Source organism: Peromyscus californicus, unplaced genomic scaffold (genome assembly GCF_007827085.1).
Source record: "Peromyscus californicus insignis strain IS unplaced genomic scaffold, ASM782708v3 Scaffold_16__1_contigs__length_79575227, whole genome shotgun sequence".
Taxonomy (NCBI): Eukaryota; Metazoa; Chordata; class Mammalia; order Rodentia; family Cricetidae; genus Peromyscus; species Peromyscus californicus.
The window spans coordinates 30515769-30528627 of record NW_026294458.1 but is presented as its reverse complement, the minus strand read 5'-3'; positions in this window follow the sequence as shown (position 1 = coordinate 30528627).

Below are 12859 nucleotides of genomic sequence, written 5' to 3'. Positions count from 1 at the left end.
TTACCACCTCTCAGGTGATTCTCAAGCCCAAAGTCCCTGAATGCTGAACAGAGGAGATGGGTGGACTGAAGATGAAAAGGGCTTTCTGAATGCTATTTCTCAACCAGACCCTGAAGGTTTCGCTTTGGGCTTTACCTGGTTGAATGAAAATATTGACTTGTTATATCCACAAGAGGTGACCCCAGAGACTTGAACATGCATGAGGCTAGAAAAGACAGCTGGCTTCTCTCTAAAATGCATGTGTGAGTCAGTGTGTTAATTAATTGTTGAATAATTATTGTGAATTGCGGTGAATCCAAAGTAGGTGAGTAATGGAGGAGGTAGAGAGGAGGAGAGCTACGAGATTGTGTATCACTAGGAGAATAAAAAGAGTTATTGGACTTACTTTTCTCAGGATTTATTAAAGGAAAGGAGGTGTGTGAAATACAAAGAAAGGGGCAAAAAGCCCCATGTACGGAATTAGTAGAATAATTTTTAAAAACTGAAGACCTAGATAAAGATTGTAGGAATAAATGTTTCAGGACATTAATAAATCTAGAGACCCCAGGACAATATACCATCCTGTAGGGTAAACCGCAAGGTAAGGGGACTGGGAATTCTCTCATATTTTAGCTCTTGAAGTGGTTGTGCTGAGTGTTCATTGCGTGCCCTGCTATGGTGATAAAAACCATTTCAGGAGAATTGACCCTGTGCTCCTTGAGTCTGCAGTCTGATGGACACAACCCAACACTGAGCGATGGGCCATGATAAATGTATAGAAGCCCCACATCTTCCCTCGATGTCAGGACAAAAGCTCTTTTTAGCTTCACCCATCTCTAATCCTTATTCCTACATTCTCCTGTTACTTTCTAAATGGAGGCAAGTGTCTCACACACGACTCTTTACATCTTTTCCCTTGTCATTTTAAAACATCCATTATTAATCTCTAATATAATGGATCTGTATCACCTCAAAACTCTTATGCAGAAAACCTAACTTCTGTGCCTAGGAATGTGGCCTTATTTGGAAATGGCATTGTTGCAGATAGAACCAGTCAAGATGAGGTCATAAGGAAGTTGGAAGTCAATCATATCCCTATTCCAATGTGGCTGATGTCCTTATCAAAAGGAGGCAGGAAGGTATTAAACAACACACACACACACACACACACACACACACACACACACACACACACACACACACACACACGAGGAAAGGGCCATGTGAGCATAACGGCAGATATCAGGGTAATATGCATGCAAGTTAACCAGCTCCAGAAATTGTCAACAAACCCCAGAAGCTAGAAGAATGGAGCAGGTTCAGCTCTGCCTCACCATGTTCAAAGGAGCCAGCTTTGCTTATGACAACTTGATCTCACATCCCCAAGCTCCAGATCTAGGAGACAAAGTATTTCTGCTGTTGAAATCACACATTTCATAGTACTTTGTTATGACAACCACAGCAAACAAATATAGTCCCTATTTAGTGTCTTCTGCTCTCCCGCAGTTTAAAATTCTCTGTGCCTACAACTTCCAAATTGATATTTCTATTTCAGAACTTTCTTCCATCCTCCAGACTGTAAAACTCACTGTCCATTGCCATTTTACAGGAATATCTTAAGACTAGTCCATCCTCATGGACTCCAAACCTAACTCTTGATTTCTTCCCACAATGGCCGTCACCTCTAGCCTTCCCTGTCACTGGAGATTATAGTTGCATTTTGTTGCTTCTCAAGCCAAACTCCATGAAGGAGGCCACTGCTCTCCATCATACACATAATGGCCTTAGGCTTCCAAATACTCTGACTTCCTCTGTTTTGACATAGTCTCTTCCACCACACCGATAGACAACTAATTAAAACATTGAAGATTCTAGAAAAATTTTTGAGTGAAAATTGTGTTTATCAAGTTGTCATACCCATGAACCTCATTTTCTTCACTTATACAATGGAGAGGTTTGCAAAGATTCTTTCAGCTCTTACCCATATAAAAGATTTTATTAAAGGAATTCACACACGGTACGTGGTGCCGAGATCGTGTTTAAGGAGCCTAAAATGAAGTGACTATTTGGTAATTACAGAGTTGATCTAATCATTGCAGATAGTACTCTAGGTAATTTAATCCCTGAAGTGAATTTTATTCCATTTAGCTGCCTACATTCACACAAATAAGATAATGAGATAACTTAGCCACTGTGCAAGATGCCAGGAGTCTTACTACAAGCTGCATGCTCCAAATGGGCTGCTTCACCTTTCCATGCACCAGGAGACAGATACATGGGTTGGAAGGTCCAATCTACCTATCTATCTATCTATCTATCTATCTATCTATCTATCTATCTATCTGTTAATAGTACATAGATGTTAGAGCACACACAAGGAAAAGAGTCACAAGGCAACTTCCAACCCTTTAAGAAATAAGAAATATTTTAATTACCATCAAATATAAGATAGGCTAATTAACTCTTTTTGTGTGAAAATATTTTCATTAGTGTAACTGTTTTAATTTATATTATCCACTGAAGGACTATTTCAATATTAAGAATTTATTTCTGACAGTAAAATTCGTTTTGACGAATTTTCATTACACTCCTCCTTGTTCTTGTCTTTGGGGGTACGATTCCCGCTTCTTATTCCTAGGGTGTGCCAGGCATTCTCACCTTTGCACTGACTCTCCTCTCGATGACTTTCATGACACTAAAACATGTGTTCAGATCTCACTTTCGGAGGAGCCCTTATCCATCTTCTACTTTCATGATTCTAACTTAAGATCTTGGTGTTGTTAACCATAATAGTATACATCTCCTAACATATACTTTAGCTTTTACAGTTATATTTTTATTTTTTTTTCCACAAGAATATCCATCTATTAAGGCTAAAGGGATTTGCTTTTGTTAACACACATATCCTAAATGCCCAGAATAGTGGATTCTAGAATACAATTACACTACTTATACTTGTTAAGCAAATAAACCTAACCATGGCCTTATGCATATTAATTTAGATGACCACTAAGGAAGTATCTTAAAACAATCAAGAACTAAGAACAAACGTATCAGTTTATAGCTTGGCAATATTCAAAATGGAGATATTTTACAATAGTCATAGTACATTTTAATTGACCCTTTAGCTTATCAGTCCTAATAGCCTCTTCCCAACAAGGCTGAACCTTGATGATGAGTTTATTATTCCAGGAAAAGCAGGATAGAATGTAGGTGTTTAGGTCTCTCCCCCCCCCCTCATGTGTGTGAGTGTGTGTGTGTGTGTGTGTGTGTGTGTGTGTGTGTGTGTGTGTGTGTGATGGGTGTGAATGTGGGGACACATGCCACAGTGTATGTATAGAAGTCAGAGGACAACTTTTAGGAGTCTGGTCTCTCCTACCACCATTCCCTCCAGAGATCAAGCTCAGCCTGTCAGACTTGCACAGCAAGTGCTTTTACCTGATGAACTGTCCTACTTACCTGAGACAGTAGATTTGACTGAGTTTTTTTTTTTAGCAAGTCAATAAATAAGCTCATATACTAAGTATGAGCAAAAGGGCTTTTTATGAAATTTTACTAGAATGTTTAGTCAAGCATACTTGTACTATGATGTTGACACAATGAAAAAGATGAAAGAACATTGCAGCAAGAGACACACTGCCTTCTGTCAAGAAGAACCTTCTCCATAACTAGCCAGAGAATTTATTTTTAGTTAGACTTGGGATACTAATTGATTGGGATTGTAGAAAATTCTGTTAGTGAATAGTTCTTTGCCAAAATAGCAGGCCACAGTGTGGTTGAGGGACATGCACCCTGATAGACAAAGTGCTGAGTAGACAAACAGAGAAATAGATCTTTGATGAGGACCACTGTAACTTCACATCTAAGCAAATCAACCATGCTTTGTTGGTAGTTGCAGTCATTTCAATTTGAAGGAGAAATTGGTTGGAAAGGTCTCTCATATGTGATAAAAGTATCCACATATGCCCCCCACCTCTGGGTCCTGTACTAATGTTCACAGATTATAAAATACTTGAGTATGTTCGTTTGTTAGGCCACTTTTTCCAAGAACCAGCAAAGGGGTTCAGGAGTACTTTGTACTGAGTTTCTATAGAACCTTGTCCACCATAATTCTCAGCCTTTCCAGGAGCTAACTAAGCCACAATCACACTACTAACTCCACCCTACTCACCAATCTCAAATGACTGAGATGCCTATGTGTGGACCTCAAAGTGTTGGTCAGATGGCAGACACAGAAGCCAAATCAAGACAGTTGGGATGCATTCTTGTACTAAGAGTATTCTAGTATGACTGAAGCCATCACTCATGTACTTGGCTTTAGTCTAAAGCAGAGTGAAGAGATGAGTTTTAACAGAAAAACCTCCAAGGCCAAAAAGTGTAAGGCCATTCCATCCAGTAAAAATACGATAATGCAAGATGGGACCATGTCTATGAGATGTATAAGAGAAGCACATTGGTTTCCCCAGAGGAGAAACTGTCCACAGTGTGAGACATGGATTTACATTTTAGTAAGTTCTAAGAGCACTATGGAGAAATAATTTGCTCTAACTTCCTTGAGGTCAAACTATCTCTACCTCAAGGGAAAACTATTTCATACTTCAGCTGTGAAACCATATCCAGTATCACCTCTTAGCTGAGATTATACAGAGGGGTTTATTTTAAATGCTTTCCTCTGAGGAATTTTCCCCTTTGAGAGTTGGCATTAAAATATCGCCATAATAAAACCACCCGACAACTGTAGCTACGTGTGTAATGCTTGAGTGGTGTTTAGCTGAGATACCATGGCATCAGAAAACACAACAAATCCTTTGGAGGGACAAGGAATGGCCTCTATACTTAGTAACACCCTGTCTATATATGTCATAGGTGGAAAAACCTTCTGGGACAAGATTTGAAAAACAAAGAGTTCAACTCATTTTTGTCAAAGACTGCAATGAAGAGGGTGAGTGAGCTTCTGGGGGCAGCAGTAAGTGTGTAGACCTGAAGCTCTGTGACACATGTGCATAGTCCTCAGAATGTCTACCCTGTGAACCAAAGTGCACTAGTTGCACGTACATTTGTAAGAGGCAAACTCATTTTTGAGAAATGACCTTGCAAAGCAATCACTCCATTGACTCTAAACCAGCCAACCAATAAGTACTGAAAAGTCTATAAATCCCTGAGCTACGTAAGATGGATGCTTGAAACAACATCTCAGACCCTTAAAGAATTATCTTTCTTACCACAGAGCAGTCAGAGTAAGGGGTGGGTGAAGAGAGCTTGGACCTGGCACATGTCCAGATAACTGTGCAGCCCAATATTTAGAAGTTTTGACAAGACCTAACATGAGTTAGCATGCACTTTACAGCTGAGAGAAGGCCATGGAGTTCCAAATCGCAGGCACTTTCCAACCTCAGAAATCTAAGGCAGAAACCTTCCCATTCTGTCTTAAGTGTGGAAGCTTTAACCAAGGACACAAAAGCACATAAAGTTACCCAGAAGTCTAGCAGCCATGATAAGGTAAATACTTAATAGACCATTCATGGAAACACAGAAAATATGTTCAAATGGCATTCTGACCACATGGGACCTCCTGGAAGTCACACACACACACACACACACACACACACACACACACACACACACACACACACAAAGATGTGATTAGGATAATTTGCCATTGCAGTTCCACATTCATTGGGTAGAATTTACTCCAAGCCATGAAACAGATTCATGAACTCTTCCATCTGCACCTTTACACTCTTTATACCATATCCCATTTCTAACTCAAACATACCAGGATAATTCACCAGAGTTATTTTCACTGAAAACCACACTGTGATCCCTGTAACAGTCTGTAGAAATGAAGTTTCTGGCTACTTTCCCTTCCAAAGATATACATGAAAAATGTCTTTGAGATACCGGAGTCTATACTAGCTTACAAAAACAGAGAACATGGCCTGAGAAGCTGTATTCTCAAGGAAGAACCTGAGTTCAAGCACCAGGGAATACTAAGAGGCCTGTCCTTTGATGACCTCCTCAGACAATGAAACAGAAGACTTCAGGCCAGGAAACAGAAGGTACCAAAAACCGACAAAGTCCAGTTTGGGGAAGGGAAGTTGGAAATCAGATGTTCAACTGAAGTGCATCAAAGTGAAGTCAGGTTGAGAAGAATACCATGATAAGATTTTGCTAAATGTTTGGGTGAGGAATATAACTTAGTCAAATATCTGGTATAACAAAGGCAAAAAAAAAAAGACAAGACAAAACAAAACAAAAACAAAATCCAAAGAAGTCAAATGTAAGAAACAACATTAAAAAGTATAAGTCCAATGGCAAAGCAGTATCCTGAACTGATCAGCTCCCAGGGTCCCTAATTCTATTAAGTTTCCATAGATGTTCAAGGTTCTTGTATAAAATGGCAATGTATTTGCGTTTAATCTCTGCACATCATCTCATAGACTTTAAGTCATTTCTAGATTACTTATAGAATCCCCCTAGAATAGAAGTCTACATGATTAGCTGAATTATTTAGGGAATGATAAGAAAATGCCCATACCTGTTCAGTAAACACAGAACTTTTCAATTCATTTTTATCTGTGGGTGGCTGAATTCATGGATGGGAATCCACAGATTTGGAGGGCTGACTACACAGGTAACAAATGACAATTCATACTGCTAAGGTGGCCCCAGCCTACTTCAGGCCTGAGCATCACTGCCCTCCCGGAACCACTCTTACAGAAGAAGAAACATCAGAGCTCAGTCATGAATGAGCAGAATACGGGAGAGAATAAATACAACCACAACCTATTGTAAGGAGACAGATAGAGCAAGAAGGAGCCATATATAAGAAAACCAAAGATGTAAGCAAGCCCAGCACCACAACAGACATTCATGAAGTTGTCCTCAGCTACACAAGTCCTAAATGAGAAACCATCCCTTTCTACCCATGTTTATTTGAATAGTCACAAGGAATATTAAGAAGACATCTGACAAACACATTAGGTTCTTCACACCAAACACAAAACAGACAACAGCAGCAACAAGCCCCCACAAGTCTCCAGACGTAGTTGGTGCCATCCTCCTTAATGAGGCATGCTATAACCTGTCAGATAACACCAGGACTGAGGCCTCCACTAGCAGCCAGCCACGTCAACGTGACACTGCATTAGACGTGTTGCAGTTCGTCAGTCTAATAAATGAGTCCCTTAATGTCAGTTTCCCTTCATGCAGAGCAAATATTTTCCTATTATTTAGTTATGCTGTTTTAATTGGGTTAAGTTCGGCTCACTGAGGCAGCTCCATCTGTGAGAGACACTTATGACAGTGAATGGAGAGAAAGAAAACTGCAAGAAGGAAAGAGTGGCAGTTCAGAGTGACGTGTGGTAGATGCTTGTCAACACACACACACACAACAAGAGTCCTAAGTTCATATTTTTCAATTAAAGGTCATAAAAATCTACTGGTGGCAAGCCTTTTATTTGATTAAAAGAACCATTATCCATCTTGAGTACTTTTCAAAATAAAATAAGCATTTTAATTAAATCCGGTGACAGGGGAGGAATGTGTGTCTTAGTCCATTTTTCTACAAGTGACAAGAATGATAGAGTTATTACCAGCACTTGAGGACTCAGCATAAAATGATACATGTCAGTCTTAAACCTGAGAAAAACAAGTAGCCAGACTACAGTCTGGCACACGGAACCTTCTCACACACAGCAAGGAGACGGAGTAGTCATTGGAAGAAGCAACCAAGTAAGATATTGAAATGTTTTGGTAGAGGCTTGGAAGAAGGTTCAGTGAGTAAGTGCTTGCTTTTGAGCATAAGGACCCTAGTTTGGCTCCTCAACAAGCAAGTTCAAAACCCCAGCATGGTGGTACGCTCTAATCCCAGAGCTGAGGAAGCAGAGAGAAGGAAGATCCCTAAGTCTTGATAGGCAGTGATCTAGCTGAATTGGTGAGTTCTACATCCAGTGAGATTCTATTTTAAAAAAATGATGGAAAATAGTTACGAAAGGCAACAGACATCAACCTCACCCATACACACACTTGGGTGCACACACCCACTTCTCTAGTTCATAAAGTATTAAGTCAACAAGGCAGTTGCTATTTCAATAGTAAACGCGAAAGCATTAATGAGAAGCTATATCAACATTTTAAATCACATTTTAAGTTCTGTTTTGAGAGTTTTCTATAGCCAAACTTAAGGTACATACCACTTTATCTGTGTAATATTTTAACATATGATTGATGTGGGGCATGGATCATTCCATCCAGAATCAATAGCTTGAGCACAGATTGCTAGCTATTCACACGGGAACTATGGTTACCTAATCACTCAATGTATGTAATGAATATAGACAGGAACCTGAGTACAACCCATTTCAGGGCTTGAATACTCCAGTTTAGCTGTCCACATTGATCAGATTCATTGTATTACAATAAAATTAATTTTAATCTGTGCTAGTTCCTCATCCCAGGCAGTACATGCTGTTGTTCAAAAAGAATTACAGACTTTTTTTCAGCTAGAAGGGGCCTCATTTTACTGATGAAGAAATTGAGCTTTCCCAATTGAATCAGCACAGTTAAATTAGGAGAAAAATTTATATCGAAATCTGAATCATCTCAATTAGTTTTCTAAAATAGCGCACCAGGCCATTAGGCTTGAGTGATTTTAGATGAGAGTTTCCTAAACAGAATGGCATAAGTGAGGAAAGCTGTTGATCCCAGAAGCTGGGATGCTTGGGCAAGACCTCGGGCAGCTGATCTCTTGGTCCAGTTGCCTCAGGCTTAGCAAATGGGACTAGTTAACTAGGGGTGCCAAACAAATACTATCATCACTTGTTAGTGCACCAGTAATAGGGACTGAAAATAACTTGAGAGTGGATACTTCAGACAACTGCATCTAAGCTGCTGGCACATTGCATATGCTCTCTACTAAGGCATGGGGCATCTACCAATTACTTTCAGTCTTTTCCACTTTTCATATTATGTTATATCTTTGGGAGGATAAAGTTGTAGTGGAGCATAGGACACTGTATTAGCTAGACTAAGCACGGTGGTGTTGTGCTTCCAAATAAACACTGATATACACTAATACACCATGGATTAATCCAACCCAAGCAAGTATAAGTCAACGTCTGTACCTCCATCTTGCTGCTATGCAACCTGGATCCTTAGAATGCCAAGACCGTGACAACAGGGACAAAGGAAAATGGAGCATGGGGTGGGGATGGAGGGATCTTTAACTATTGACCCAGAATGAACTCATTAGTTCTTCTCATATTTCAGTGTACAGAACTGATTATATGTTTTTATCATTATCATCATCAGGGTGCTGCAAAAGTAGAGGTCCACATAAATATCAAGGGAACTTTTCTCATAAAGAAAAGTCATATATATGCATATATTTCAAGCTTTAATTCTAAGTGTCCACGGTTATACTTTCATTTTTCTTTAGGTAGCTGTTACTAAGCATATTAGAATTCTAGCTAGTTGAGATTCATGCCATAAACCACAGACCTCTTATTTAGACAAAATATCCTGCCACTACTAATAATAGCTCACATCATGTAACGCCTTCAAGTTTTTAAATCTTTCACACAAATGACAATAACACAGTCCATTCAAGCGGCTATAACAAAAGACCACCAATTGAAAAGATGGCTTACAAACAACAGAAATCCTTTTGTATGTGTGTGTGGATTCAGAGGCTAGAAAGTCAAAGATAACATCAGATTTGGGATCAGGTAAGAACCCCTTTCCTAGTTCAGAAACAGTACCTTTCACCATCAATGTCCTCACACAGCACAGTTCACAGAAGCCTTTGCGGCCTTAAGATTTAGCTACAAAGGCTTCATTTCCTTGGAGTATAGGCTTATGATACCCAAGGGAATAGAATTTCAACATATGATTTTTGAAATTAAAGCAACCACTCAGAACCACAGACCATAGAGGGGAAAAATACTCCTATGATTTCTGGGAAATACAATGAAAACTGACCATACCTGTAATCCCAGCACTTGGTAGGAAGAGACAGGAGGATAAATAACTCAAGGCGATTCCCAGATCTATAGTTTGTTCAGGAAGCCTGAGTTAGAGGTTCAAACAAACAAACATTACAAAGAAAACAAAAATATTAAAACAGCCGTACATCGAAGAACTCAACAAATGCTGGTTGCTATCATCTTCACATAGAGAGTGTTTGTTGTTTTGTTGCTTGGTCACATGATGCACTGCAAGCCACATTTAGCCTCATTAAAGGAAGTAAGATTGAAAGGATTAAGCCACTGGTGAAAAGCACAGCTAACAGTAAAAGAAGCTGTGCTGCCAGGCTAGGAATAGTGACACCAAGCCCAGTCAACACTCATGTTTGAAGTTAGCCTGAGCTCAAGCAAGAGCTTGTCTTGTCTCAAAAGACAAAAGCTCCCTCTCAGTCCTACAATGTAATAACCCTGGTTTAACTAGGTTCGCCAGAAAAATCTTCCCTGAATTTGTCATATTATGTGTGCAACTTTCACACTTACTTAGTTACAATATGAAGTTCTTCTTAAGATCAGGTTAGTAAAAGATGCACGCTACTTTTGTCATGGAATAAATCCTTCAAGATTCAAATCCTGGTAAATCATCCACACTTTCCAGACCACTTTCCAAACTGACTCTCTGCCTCAAGTTAAATTTGAAACTTATCTAAGTACTTCCCCATTCTGATGCAGATGAATGCCTCAAGACCAGGTCTTTCTAGTGAAATGGTCACTTAAAACCCTCCACATTCTTGTTTTGTTCTGTTTAAGGATCGATTGGAGTATCTTCAGGACCAAGATACCAGAAGATCAGAGAGTAATAACATCCTTATCATCTTCCATAGATCCAAAATGAACCAAGACAGTTATATTAGTCACCCTTCTCTGAAAAAAACAGAACTGATAGACTCTAGATATATAGAGAGGAGAAAACTGAAAAAGGGGGCTGGTTAAAAAGATTAGGAAGACAAAGAGGTTGCTCAATGTATCACCTAGAAGCAGAAGAACCATGAAATTCAGTGATGGAATCAGTCTGAGTGTACATTCCTATGAACCAGGAGTTCCGATGGCCAAACCTCAAAAGAGCATGGATTTCTCAGTTCAACAAGAGAGCCAGTGGTCCTCCCTTTGCTGTTTGAGTCTTCCTAGGAGCTCCAAGAATTAGACAATGCACACTCACACCAGTGAAGGCAGACCTTCTAATACCCACTCAAATTCAAATGTTTTCTATAATCTCATAGAAACAGGTAATAGACAACACCTACATAGCTCATTAAATGTGGAGAAATTGAGCTGGTGGCTATTGTAAGAGCCTTCACTCCTATAGACTGGTGTCTATGGTACTAGAAGGTACGCTGCATGCTACCAAAGGAGAAAGGTAAACACCAACCTAGATACAAAGCCTTCAGTCTACAATAATGATCCCCTGGAAAGATAAGCTAGTACAATGGTGGCACAAAGCTTGTGGGATTAACCACCCAAGATTTGATTTGATTTAAGGCCCACATCTTAAGATGGAACCCATACCAGCCCCTGCATAGGTGATCAGGAACCTGAAACTAAATAGCCCAGGGACCTAGGGAAAAAATCAAATACGACTTTTCTGCTAAAGAAATGTAGCAATAAAATGACTCTTAGCAACATTCTGCTATACTCATACATCAATACCTTGCTTCCTCAGAGACGCTTCCTCCTTCAGCATATGGGAACAAATACAGCGAACCATCCGCAGTCAGACATTATGCAGAGAGTGAGAGACCTTGGAATACTCAGTCCTAAATGAGATGTCTCCACAACATCCCTCTCCTCAGGGTTCAGGGAACCTTACTAAAGAAGAGGAAGTAGATGAGAACACCAAAGAAATAAAGCTTTTAAATGCTAATGATCATATGAACTCCCAGAGACCATGGCAGTATGAACAGAGTGAGCAGTGGATACCAAGTAGGCTCTTAGAGTTGAGAGAAGTAGATACATGCCCACATCCCTAACCCAGAAGCTATCTTCAATTAGTAACCACTCACAGATAAAAACTTGGTTTTCTCCAAGGGAGTCTCACTGGGGAAACAAATAACTCCTAAGGGTAGGCTAAATGCCCAACGTAGATGGCCAACAAAAATAAAGTCAATGACGTCTCTGGAGGTTCTTTATCTAACAATGTCGTGTTACAGCATTGTTTTTTAACCTTAACCTTACATGTCCATTGTGTATATATTGTGGCTTCCAGTTTCATTTTTATGGGATTTCTATGTATGTGACTGTGTCTCTGTGTCTATATGTATGTCTCCTGTTCTTTTTTTTTTTTTGGCCTTTTCTTCTGTTTTTAATTCTGTTCTAACTTTTTCGTTTGTTTTGTTTTTGTTTTGCTTTATCCCATTTTATTTTATTGTTATTCCTTAGATTCCTATTTATTTTCTAAGGGGAAAGAAAATAGATGTGATTTGTACTGGAGGAAGCTGGGAGGAGTTGGGGGAGGTGAAACGATAATCAAAATATATTGTATGAAAGAATTCTACTTTCAATAAAAGAAAAAAGTAGTCATTACATTTAAGCTACTTTTATCCTCCAGACCCATGGATAAGACATGGTTCACAATGACTGTCACAAAAAGGAAAATGCCTAATACAGCAGTGGCACAAGATTGATGGAGTATCAAGCCTTGGGGAAGACTACAGAGGAAAAATGAGAAATAGGTCTCCAGGTGCCTTGTTCCCCACAGTTTTATGGTGTGGTGCATCAAATCTTGAACTGTATAACTTTAAGTGTATGATTCTGTACCTGTCAGTTCCCATGCCCATATGATCAGGAACCAGGGTACTAGCACTGTAGCAACAGAGGGCCTCTGGTCACTGAAAAAGACCAGAAAATGGCATTATCCATCA